Here is a 12,353-nt window from a genome sequence, read left to right as displayed (position 1 = left end):
TCTTTCTTTCTTTCTTTCTTTCTTTCTTTCTTTCTTTCTTTCTTTCTCTTTCCCTTCCTGAACTATGCCATCCCAAAGTCATTAGGTGGAGCTGAGAAGCTAAGTGACAACATGGTGTCACCTGGACAGAGGGGTCAGAGGTTGACTGGGGTAAGAAGGGTGTCCTTTGGTGGGGAGACCTACCAATGGATGTTAGAACTTGGATAGGGGGAGGGAGACATTCATTCAGATGGTTGCCCAGTACAGGATATTGGAGCTTGAGTGGAGTAAGGGCATCCTTATGGAGTAACAGACTGTTATGAGGTATAAGAACCATCAGAGGTGTTGACTCACCCCTACAGAAAGAGAACTTTACAATATTTACCCAGTGGGATTTCAAAATGATGTGATCCTATCGCTTCTTGGCCTTTTGGCTAAGATCAAGTGTAGTATCAAAACGATGTGATCCAGTGAGAACTGTGTGTTCAATTTTTCCTTGTTCTGAATGAGAGTGTTTCAATTTTCCTGTCTTTGTTGCATTACCAATGGGCATGGGTGTGTCTGGGCAGATTATTTGTCTTTTTAGTTCATAGGTCACCAGACCATAAAGAGCCATATCTGAACCTGATAGAGAAAACTGGACATTACCTGGAGAGCTTGGACTTTGAGCTGAATATATTTACTGGGTGGAACTTTGGGCTGTCCTCTTTGGGGATGGGGAGAGTATTATCTATACAAAGGAAAAATATTTGGTGACAAAAAGAGCTGACTCTGCCACAGGCTGCCTAGATGGTCACAAATCTCTTTTCCTTTCATTAAGTCACAAGAAAATGACATATTCCAGGCTTACTTGGTTGGGGCCATGAGTCTTGATTCTGGCCAAGAAGATATGGGTAGAAGTCATGTCCCATTTCTTGCCTGCCTTATTATTTCTTTTGACCTTTTGAATGCAGAGAGGATCCAGTCCACATCTCTGAGAAGACCTTGGAACAGGGACTGGTAAATGATCACCCATGGGTGAAATCCAGCCCACCACAGTGTTTGTAAATAAAGGTTTATTGGAACATAGCCATGTCCATTTATTTGTTTATTTTTTATGCTGCTTTCATGCCACAATTGCAGAACGGTGACAGTATGTTCCAAAAAACCTAAAATATTACTATCTTTTGTAGAAAATGTTTGCGGGGTGCCTGAGTGGCTCAGTCGGTTGAGCGTCTGACCTCGGCTCAGGGCATGATCTCATGGTTCGTGAGTTCGAGCCCCGCTTCAGGCTCTGTGCTGACAGCTCAGGGCCTGGAGCCTGCTTCAGATTCTGTGTCTCCCTCTCTCTCTGCTCCTCCCCTGCTCACACTCTGTCTCTCTCTCAAAAATAAATGAAGATTAAAAAAAAAAAAGAAAATGTTTGCATATACCTGCCTCAGAAGATGGTGCCACCATAAGTTGATAGGAGACAGAATCCTTGAATCAAAATGTGAAAAGCTGCCTGCTGAACACTCAATTCAGGCTGTGATATGTATGAAAAATAGTTTAATTTTGTTAAAATATTGAAATAATTGAGTTATTTGTTAGTAGCTAGTTACCTTATTACTAAAATATTGCTTTCCCCAGTACCTAGATTAGTGCCTGGCTCATGGCAGGAACTAAATATTTGTCTACAAAAGTAGTATATTCACAGTATAACAAACAATCTAAATATTACCTCAAAAAATTAACTTAGAATTTGGAAGTCCCTGTAATCCTTCATCAAGAAATAACCATTGTTAAGAGTTTTATGTATATGATTGTAAGTTTTGTATACACACACACACACACACACACACACACACACATACACACACAATCTGTGTATATATCAGATAACTTGACCTAGTGGATTAAGATAATGGACTCTAGAGCCAGACTGCCTGGGTTCAAATTCTAGCTTTCAGTCTATGAGCTCTTGCACAAGTTACTTACTTAAACTATTCCCCATTTTGCTCACTTACAAATGGTGTTATTATACACTTATCACACAGGGTCCTTGTGAAGATTAAATAAAATAATGTACTATGCTTAAGGAAGTATCTTACAAATGGTGTTTGCTATTATTAGTAATAGTAATAGTAATAGTAATAGTAATAGTAATAGTAATAGTAATAGAACTACTTTAGTAGCAGTTTTCTTCCCCCACAGAAATATGAATCATAGAATTTCCCCCACCAAATATAGCTCAGGCATTCTTCCAAGTCAGTATCTACAGATTAATCTTCTTTAATTAACTAATTAATTATTAAGTTTAAAATTTTAATTCCAATATAGTGAATATACAGTGTTATATTAGTTTCAGGTGTGCAATATAGTGATTCAACAATTCTCTACATTACCCAGTGCTCATCCTGATAAGTGTACTCTTTAATTCCCATCACCTATTTCACCAATCCCCTCACCCCATCAGTTTGTTCTCTATAGTTAAGACTCTCTCTCTCTCTTTTCCTTTGCTCATTTGTTTTGTTTCTTAAATTCCACATATGAGTGAAATCATGTGGTATTTGTCTTTCTCTGACTGACTTATTTCTCTTAGCATTATACTCTCTAGCTCCATCCATGTTGTTGCAAATGGTAAGATTTCATCCCTTCTTATGGCTGAATAATATTTCATTGTGTATATATACCACATCTTCTTATCCATTTATCTATGGATGGAGACTTGGGCTGCTTCCATAATTTGGCTACTGTAAATAATGCTGCAATAAACATAGGGGTGCATGTATCCCTTTGAGTTAGTGGTTTTATTTATTTGTTTATTTTGAGGGGTAAACACCCAGTAGTGTGATTACTGGATCATAAGGTAGTTCTATTTTTAATTTTGTGAGAAATTTTCATACTATTTTCCACAGTGTCTGCACCATTTTGCATTCCCACTAACAATGCATGAGAGTTCCTTTTTCTCCACATTCTCGCCAACACTTGTTTCTTGTGCTGTTGATTTTAGCCATTCTTAACAGTGTGGGGTGATATCTCATTGTAGTTTTGATTTGCATTTTCCTGATGATAAGTGTTGTTGAGCATCTTTTCATGTATCTGTTGGCCATCTGTATGTCTTCTTTGGAGAAATGTTTGTTCATGTCTTCTGCCCATTTTTAAACTGGATTATTTGTTTTTTGGGTGTTAAGTTGTATAAGGTTTTTATATATTTTGGGTACTACCCCTTTACTGGATATGTCATTTGCAAATATCTTCTCCCATTCAATAGGCTGCCTTTTAGTTTCGTTGATTGTGTCCTTTGCTGTGCAGAAGCTTTTTTCTTTCTAAGTAATCTCTACACCCAATGCAGGGCTCAAACTCACAACCCTAAGATCAAGAGTCACATGCTCTACCAACTAAGCCAGACTGGTGCTCCAAGAAGCTTTTTATTTTGATGTAGTCCCAAGTTTATTTTTGCTTTTATTTCCATTGTCCCAGGAGACATATCTAGAAAAATGTTGCTACGGCCAATGTCAGAGAAATTACTGCCTGTGCTCTTTTCTAGGATTTTTATGGTTTCAGGTCTCACATTTAGGTCTTTAATCCATTTTGAGTTTATTTTTGTGTTATGGTGTCAGAAAGTGGTTCAACTTCATTCTTTTTCCCAACACCATTTGTTGAAGAGACTTTTTTCCCTTTGTATGTTTTTTCCTCCTTTGATGAATACCATGTAATTGTGGGTTTATTTCTGGTTTTTTTATTCTGTTCCATTGCTCTATGTCTCTATTTATGTGCCAGTACCATACTGTTTTGATTACTACAGCTTTGTAATATAACCTGAAGTCTGGAATTGGGATACCTCCAGTTTTGTTTTTCAAGATTGCTTTGGCTATTCAGGGTCTTTTGTAATTCCATACAAATTTTGGGATTGTTTGTTCCACTTCTGTGAAAAATGCTGTTGGTAGATTCGTCTCATTTGAACAAGTGATTGCATAGGATTCTATTCCACGTATGTAGTATAATTTATGTATCTAATTCCCCACTGATAGACAGGAAATTGTATACAGTTTTTCAGCTCTTACCAACAATGCTGTAGAGAACATTGAATATATGTGCTATGAACAATTGTGTCAGCACTACTAAAGGATACATTCCTAGAACAGGAATGTCATGTCACATTTCTGTATATATAAAATTTTGATATTCTCAATTTGTCCTCCAATAAAACTGTATCATTTACACTCTTTCTATTCATGATTCAGGGTATTCATCTTAACAACCCATGACAATAATAGGCATTATCTATCTTTACAAAACAGGTAGGTAAAATATTCTATCTCATTTTTTTAATGTTTATTTATTTCTGAGAGAGAGAGAGAGAGAGAGAGAGAAAGTGAGAGACAGAGAGAGAGAGAGAGAGAGAGAGAGAGAGAGAGAGGATGAGTGGGGGAGGGGCAGAGAGAGAGAGAGAGAGAGAGAGAGACAGAGGATCTGAATTGGGCTCTGCACTGACAGTAGAGAGCCCGATGCAGGGCTTGAACCCATGAACTATGAGATCATGACCTGATCATTGGCTGAGCCACCCAGGCGCTTGTATCTCATTTTTAAAAAGATTTTTAAGTAATCTTTACACCCATCGTGGGCTCAAAATCACAACCCCAAGATCAAGAGTTGCATGCTCCACTAACTGAGCCATCCAGTCACCCCTGTATCTTATTTTAATGTGTATTTCTTTTATTATTATTGGAGATGCTATCCTTCTTTTCATAGGAAAGGGATTAGGATAAAAACAATCAGCTCTGAAAACATCACACTTGGTTAGACTTATTTGAGAACAAAGAAAGCTCACAACTCCTTCAGTGTTTGAGCAAGGGAACCAATGAAGACTAAACTGATACTTAGGAAACATTGTCAACCCTTGTACCATTGCAAAGGCTAACATTCATTCCTCTACTACTGTGTTTTTTAAATTTTTATTTTTTTTTCAACGTTTATTTATTTTTGGGACAGAGAGACAGAGCATGAACGGGGGAGGGGCAGAGAGAGAGGGAGACACAGAATCGGAAACAGGCTCCAGGCTCTGAGCCATCAGCCCAGAGCCCGACGCGGGGCTCGAACTCCCGGACCGCGAGATCGTGACCTGGCTGAAGTCGGACGCCCAACCGACTGCGCCACCCAGGCGCCCCTACTACTGTGTTTTTTAAATGATAGTTTTGTTTTATCCCAAAATGTCTCCTTTAAAAATACCTTATCGGGGCGCCTGGCTGGCTCAGTCAGTTACGTGTTCAACTTCAGCTCAGGTCATGATCTCATGATTCTTCAGTTCCAGCCCCACATCAGGCTCTGTGCTGACAGCTCAGAGCCTGGATCCTGCTTCAGATTCTGTGTCTCCCTCTCTCTGGCCCTCCCCCACTTGCACTCTGCCTCTCTCTGTCTCAAAATAAACAGTAAAATAATAATAATAAATACCTTATCAACTGGTGGGAATGCAAACTGGTGCAACCATTCTGGAAAACAGTATGGAGGTTCCTCAAAAAATTAAAAATAGAACTACCCTACGATCCAGCAATTGCACAAATAGGTATTTATCTAAGAGATACAGGTGTGATGTTTCGAAGGGGCACATGCACCCCCATGTTTATAGCAGCACTATCAACAATAGCCAAAGTATGGAAAGAGCCCAAATGTCCATCGATGGATGAATGGATAAAGAAGATGTGGTATATATACAATGGAGTATTACTCAACAATCAAAAAGAATGAAATCTTGCCATTTGCAACTCCCTGGATGGAACTGGAGGGTATTATGCTAAGTGAAATTGGTCATAGAAAGACAAATATCATATGACTTCACTCATATGAGGACTTTAAGAGACCAAACAGATGAACATAAGGGAAGGGAAACAAAAATAATATAAAAACAGGGAGGGGAACAAAACATAAGAGAGTCTTAAATATGGAGAACAGAGGGTTGCTGGAAGGGTTGTGGGAGAGGGGATAGGTTAAATGGGTAAGAGGCACTAAGGAATCTTCTCCTGAAATCATTGTTGCACTATATGCTAACTAACGTGGATGTAAATTAAAAATTAAATTAAAAAAATTAAAAATTAAAACAAAACAAAGCAAAACAAAACAAACAAGAATACCTTATCAAATCAATGACGGTCAAGTCACTACCATAAATATAATAAAGGGGGCTTGGGAAATTTCAAATTCCTGATTCAGCAATCATGCTACTTTCATTGGCTAAGGGGCATTTGGATTGTTTCTACTTTTTGGCTATTATGAATAATGCTACAAACATTTATGTACAAGTTTCTGTGTAGACATATGTTTTCACTTCTTTTGGATACATACCTAGTATATACATGACATTCCTGAGTCATATTTAATTCTATGTTTATCTGCACAGTGCCTGCTATATATAATAGGTGTTCTATAAACATTTACTGGATGAAGTAATATGTAAATGATTTTGCTGTTAAGAAACAGTCACTTGTAATTCTTCAGTGAATACACTGTCAGAGTTTTTCTTATGTGTGCACATTTATATGTTTCTTTACAGAAAAATAAGATTATACTGGGCTGCCTGGGTGGCTCAGTCAGTTGAGCATCCAACTTCAGCTCAGGTTATGATCTCATGGCTCATGGTTTCAAGCCCTGAGTTGGGCTGTATGCTGACAGCTCAGACCCTGGAGCCTGCTTCATATTCTGTGTCTCCCTCTCTCTCTGCCCCCACCCACTCATGCCCCACCCCCTCAAAAATAAATAATTTTTTTTAATTTAAAAAATAAGAAAAAATAATTCTATGTTTAACTTTGTGAGAAACTGTCAACCTGTTTTCATAGCATCTGCACCATTTACATCCCCAGCAGCTACATTTGAGAGTTTCAATTTCTCTGCATCCTTGACAACGCTTGCTATTTTCCATTAAAAAAACCCACAAAACTGTCTATAGGGTATGAGGTAGTATTTCATTATGGTTTTGATTTCCTCTTTTAATTTATTAAAACAGTTGTTTTTTTTTCTTGCAAAGAATCATATGAGTGGCACTTTTTGTATGTAGGGTGAGGGGGCAATCATTGTCTATAATCAAAATGTAGTAGGAACTTTTAAAACTGTGTTTTAGTCAGGATAGGACAGATTATGCTGTGGTAACCAGAAGTTCCGTGGGGTGCCTGGGTGACTCAGTCAGTTAAGCATCTGACTTCAGTTCAGGTCATGATCTCACAGTCTGTGAGTTTGAACCCCAAGTCAGGCTCTGCACTGACAGCTCAGAGCCCGGAGCCTGCTTCGGAGTCTGTGTCTCCTTCTCTCTCTGCCCCTTCCCCGCTGGTGCTCTGTCTCTGTGTCTCAAAAATAAATAAACATTAAAAGTTCCAAAAGTCAATGAATTAAAATAATAACGGTTTATTTCTTTCTCACACTACATGTGTACTGTGTGTTGGCAAAGGAAGGGGCTGTATTCATCATGGTCACTCAGGCTCTTAGGCTAATGGAGCAGTCACTATCTCTAAAGGTGCTAAACTGTGTACTAGAGGAAAACAGATTTCGGGGCTGTTTCACACTGCCAAATTACATATTCTATTACATGTTCTCCTGTAAATGATATTTGTCACTTCCATTCACGACTCACTGGCTAATACTAGTCATAGGACCTCATTCAACCACAGGGAAGCTGGTAATCCTATTGTGTGCTTGGAAGGTTGAGGGTCGAATATCTTTGGTAAGCAGCACTCATATATACCAGACTCTGCCCTTCTGGTCATAAAATACTTGGCTCACTCTCCTTCTTGCAGGTAAAATACACTCGGCATCCTCCTAGAGAGACAAACCAACAGTGTCATCTAGTCACAGCATCAAGCAGTAGTCTGCAGTCAGGGAAGCAGTGAGAACATCCCATTAGTCCAGGTGTGGGTCTCTTGTGATCTAGAGACCTGTGAACTAAAGAGGCAAGTTATCTGCATCCACATACTCAGTATGCCAACTGACATGCCAACTATAATAAAGTCCCTATTTATTTATTTATTTATTTATTTATTTATTTTTAATAAAGTCCCCATTTAGAGAGGGGAAGAATGGAAGGCACAGAGTAGTCACTTGTCCGAGGATGTTTTATCCTTGTGGTGAGGAATGTGGTCTTGTTTAGGCCTTAATCCTGGTCTTTGGGAGGGACTCCTTTGTCCATTGTTCTCCAGGTCTCTTGCTGCTGCCCTTCTGGGAGGTTCTTTTTTTTTTTTTTAATTTTTTTTTCAACGTTTTTTTATTTATTTTTGGGACAGAGAGAGACAGAGCATGAACGGGGGAGGGGCAGAGAGAGAGGGAGACACAGAATAGGAAACAGGCTCCAGGCTCCGAGCCATCAGCCCAGAGCCTGACGCGGGGCTCGAACTCACGGACCGCGAGATTGTGACCTGGCTGAAGTCGGACGCTTAACCGACTGCGCCACCCAGGCGCCCCTGGGAGGTTCTTTTTGTTACTCTCCTTGGTCATATGTGAATAGTGGACATTGTAAAGCATACTTTTTTAGGGATGTTTTGCTCAGCTTTGCTAGCCTACTTTCTGCTTACAAAGTGCTGGGGCCCCAAGATTTGCTGACTTTTTCAATCTAGAATTATGGTTTCTTTGAAGCAGTGTACCTCTTTCAAGAACCTAAGTCTTTTAGAAACTTCTACTTCTGGTAGAGAGAGACTAGCTTGCTTTGAACTAACTTACCTGTTGAGACCTACTAGAAAAGATGGAGAAAAAGAAAAAAAAAAAACCACATTTATTTGAAAGCATCTGAGACTTACCAAAGCAATGAGGATTTTTAGGGAAAAGGTGGCAGAGACAAGTCCAGAGATGTAAGCCCTACTTTGGTGCCATTTTTCACATTGTGGAATTTGCTGACCCAAAGGTGATAGCTAAGGGGATAAGAAACTGAGCAGAAAGCAGCGGCTGAGAGATGGAGAAGCTGAACAGAGCTTTGGACTAGACAGATAAAACATGGAGTTCAACTGAAGAATATACATTCCCCCCCACCCCAAGTACATGTGCATCACTTACCGAATTGACCATACGCTATTCTCAACAAATCATTAAGTACTGAAATCATATAAAGTATGTTCTCTGACCACTGTGAAATTAAGTGAGACATTTATAATAAAAAGACATGTTGAAAATTATCATACATTTTGAAATTAAGTAATAAACGTTTATTTTTTATTTTTAATTTTAGAGAGAGAATGCATGTGAGTGGGGGAGAGGGCAGAGGGAGAGAGAGAATCTTTTTTTATTTCCAATTATATATTTTTAATGTTAAATATTTTCCAGTTGTACATGCACAGATTTTATTTTTAAAAATTTTTTAGATGCCTATTTATTTTTAAGAGAGAGAGAGACAGAGCATAAATAGGGAGGTGCAGAGAAAGAGGGAGACACAGAATCCAAAGCAGGTTCCAGGCTCTGAGCTGTCAGCAAACAGCCCAATGCAGGGCTTGAACTTATAGACCACAAGATCATGACCTGAGCCAAAGTCAGATGCTCAACCACTGAGCCACCCAGGCACCCCTCAGACTTTAGAGTCAAATAGTTTCTACAAGGCTTGCTATGAAAATCAACAAGTTCCCTGCTGTACTTTCTAGTTTTCAGTTCCCTCAAGGTAACTACTTCCAATTGAGAAGAGCACAGAGCCCAACGAGGGGCTCAATCCCATGACCCTGGGATCATGATCCAAGCTGAAATCAAGAGTTGGTTGTTCAACAGACTGAGCCACCCAGGATTCCCAAAGGAATAAACTTTTAAAATAATCCATGAATTAAAGGAGAAATTACAGTGAACAGTAGAATTTTTAAATTAAATAATAATGAAAATATTAATACAATATGTCAAATTTTATGGGATGAGGCTGAGGCTGTGTTTAGAGTGAAATATTTACCTTTATTTTTTGCTCCTTCCCTGAAATATTTACCTTTAAAAATACATACACTTATTAGAAAAAAAGAAAGTTTAAAAATCAGTGATCTCACTATTAATCTGATAATGCTAGAAAAAGACCAAATTAAATGCAAAAAAAAAAAAAGCAGAAGAAAGTGGCATAAAAACAGAATTTAAAAAGCAATAAATTTACAATATAGAGAATCATGAAAGTAAAAGTTGTTTTGTTTCTGGTTTTTGTTTGTTTGTTTTTTTTTTTTTGGAAATGACTAATAAAACTAATGCACCCCTGATGAGACTGGGAAAAAATAGAGGAGGTACAAACAAGCAATATCAGGAATAAAAAGGGGGGCATCCTCGGGGCACCTGGGTGGCTCAGTCGGTTAAGCGTCCAACTTCAGCTCAGCTCATGATCTCACGGTCCGCGAGTTTGAGCCCCGCGTCGGGCTCTGGGCTGATGGCTCAGAGCCTGGAGCCTGGAGCCTGCTTCCGATTCTGTGTCTCCCTCTCTCTCTGCCCCTCCCCCATTCATGCTGTGTCTCTCTCTGTCTCAAAAATAAATAAACATTAAAAAAATTTTAAAAAAAAGGGGGCATCCTATTGATTCTAGAGGCTTACAATATTTATATGCTTTATTCTATACTTGATACATAATAGCTTCAGAATATATTATTATTAATATTAAAATTATTTAAAATTTACTTTTTAAAACTTTATTTACTTTGAGAGAAAGAGAGAGCAGGGGAGGGGCAGAGAGAGAGGGAGACACAGAATCCCAAGCAGGCTCCAGGCTCTGAGCTGTCAGAGCTGGGAGCAGGGCTCGAACTCATGGACCCTAAAATCATGATCTGAGCCAAAGTCAGATACTTAACCGACTGAGCCACCCAGGTGCCCTTCTTCTTTTTCCTTTTTAAAGTTTATTATTTATTTCGAGAGAGAGCATGTGTGAGTGAGAGCAGGGAAGGGGCAGAGAGAGAGGGAGAAAGAGAATCCAAATCTGGCTCTATGCTGACAGTGTGCTGACAGCATGGAGCTTGATGCTGGGCTCCATCTCACCAACCTTGAGATCATGACCTGAGCTGAAATCAAGAGTCAGTCACTTAACTTAAGCCACCTAAGCACCCCTCCTCCTCTTCTTCTTCTTCTTCACTTTGTCTTCCTCCTCTTCCTTCTTCTTCTTCTTTCCCTTCCCCTTTCCTTCTCATTCCCTTCCCCCTCCCCCCTCCTCCTTCTTCTAAACTTCTGTATCTTCTGATTTCTTTCCCCTGTGAGAAAATATGAGTGCAGAGTTGCAAGCTACACTAATTTCTAATTATATGGACAGTTCTGTTCATAGAAGACAATATTTTTTTTTAACTTTATTTATTTTTGAGAGACAGAGAGAGAGAGAGAGAGAGAGAGGGAGAATGCTAGTGGGGGAGGAGCAGAGAGAGAGAGGGAGAGTGAGAATCTCAAGAAGGATCCGTGAGAGTTCCACTGGGGGCTTGATCCCAAGAACCATGAGATCATAACCTTGAGCTGAAATCAAGAGCCAGGCACCTAACCGACTGAGTGCCACCCAGGTGCCCCAGAAGACAATATGTTAATTGCACCTGTAAGTTTAATTTAAAAGGCCTCTTCTTGAGAATTGATATTATAATAGGGAAATTATTTTTAAAATTGTGGTAGTTGAAGTTTTTTTTTAGGTTTGTTGGATGATCTGCCGAGGGACGGGAAATGTTTGCACTTTTTGTTACTTTGCTTTTGAATGGCATCTGAGGCCATTCAATAAATAAATAAATAAATAAATACTCCTTCAGACAGCAAAGATGTTGTTTATCCCTGAACTCAGGAATTTATTCTTGGCTAGTTTGTTCATCAATTAATACAACTGTGGAATTTGCTTTACCCATAGTGCCATGTTAGTGCAGGAAAAACCTGTTGTGAATCTTTGTGGGGGAAGGGAAGGAGAGGAGAGATAAAGAGCTGTTAATACCAAGGCATAGGTACATAGCAGATGTGCAGGTAATGTTTAATTTTAATTTCTCCAAGAATCTTGTTTGAGAAATGATAGAAAATTGGTCCAAGTTCTTGGTGTTTCTTAGTCCCTCCAATATTACTTTGAGAACACCATTCTTCCATTTGGTTTAAAAATTTATCCTTCTGGGGTGCCTGTGTAGCTCAGTTGGATGAGCATCTGACTTCAGCTCAGGTCATGATCTCACAGTTGATGGGTTCAAGCCCTGCATCAGGCAGGTATTGTGCTGACAGCACAAGGCTGCTTGGGGTTTTCTGTCTCACTCTCTCTCTGTCCCTCCCCAGCTCAAGAGCTCTCTGTCTCTCAAAAATAAATAAACATTTAAAACAAACAAACAAACAAACAAACAATTGTTCTTCCTCTTTACTACTATCACCAAACTTATTCACTTGTTCATTGGCTTCCTTACACTCCAAGCCCTGTAGTCACCGAGAGTGATTTCAATTTTTCTTTCTTTCTTTCTTTCTTTCTTTCTTTCTTTCTTTCTTTCTTTCTTTCT

At 39.1% G+C, this 12,353-nt stretch overlaps 1 pseudogene; it reads left to right on the top strand.

Moving 5' to 3' along the window:
- The first annotated feature begins 393 nt into the window (after positions 1–393).
- LOC121031190 (uncharacterized) lies at positions 394–544 on the top strand (annotated as a pseudogene).
- The last annotated feature ends 11,809 nt before the right edge of the window (positions 545–12,353 follow it).

This window comes from Herpailurus yagouaroundi, unplaced genomic scaffold, assembly GCF_014898765.1.
Source record: "Herpailurus yagouaroundi ecotype Mexico unplaced genomic scaffold, PumYag 140, whole genome shotgun sequence".
Taxonomy (NCBI): Eukaryota; Metazoa; Chordata; class Mammalia; order Carnivora; family Felidae; genus Herpailurus; species Herpailurus yagouaroundi.
This window is presented reverse-complemented; position numbering and strand designations above follow the sequence as displayed.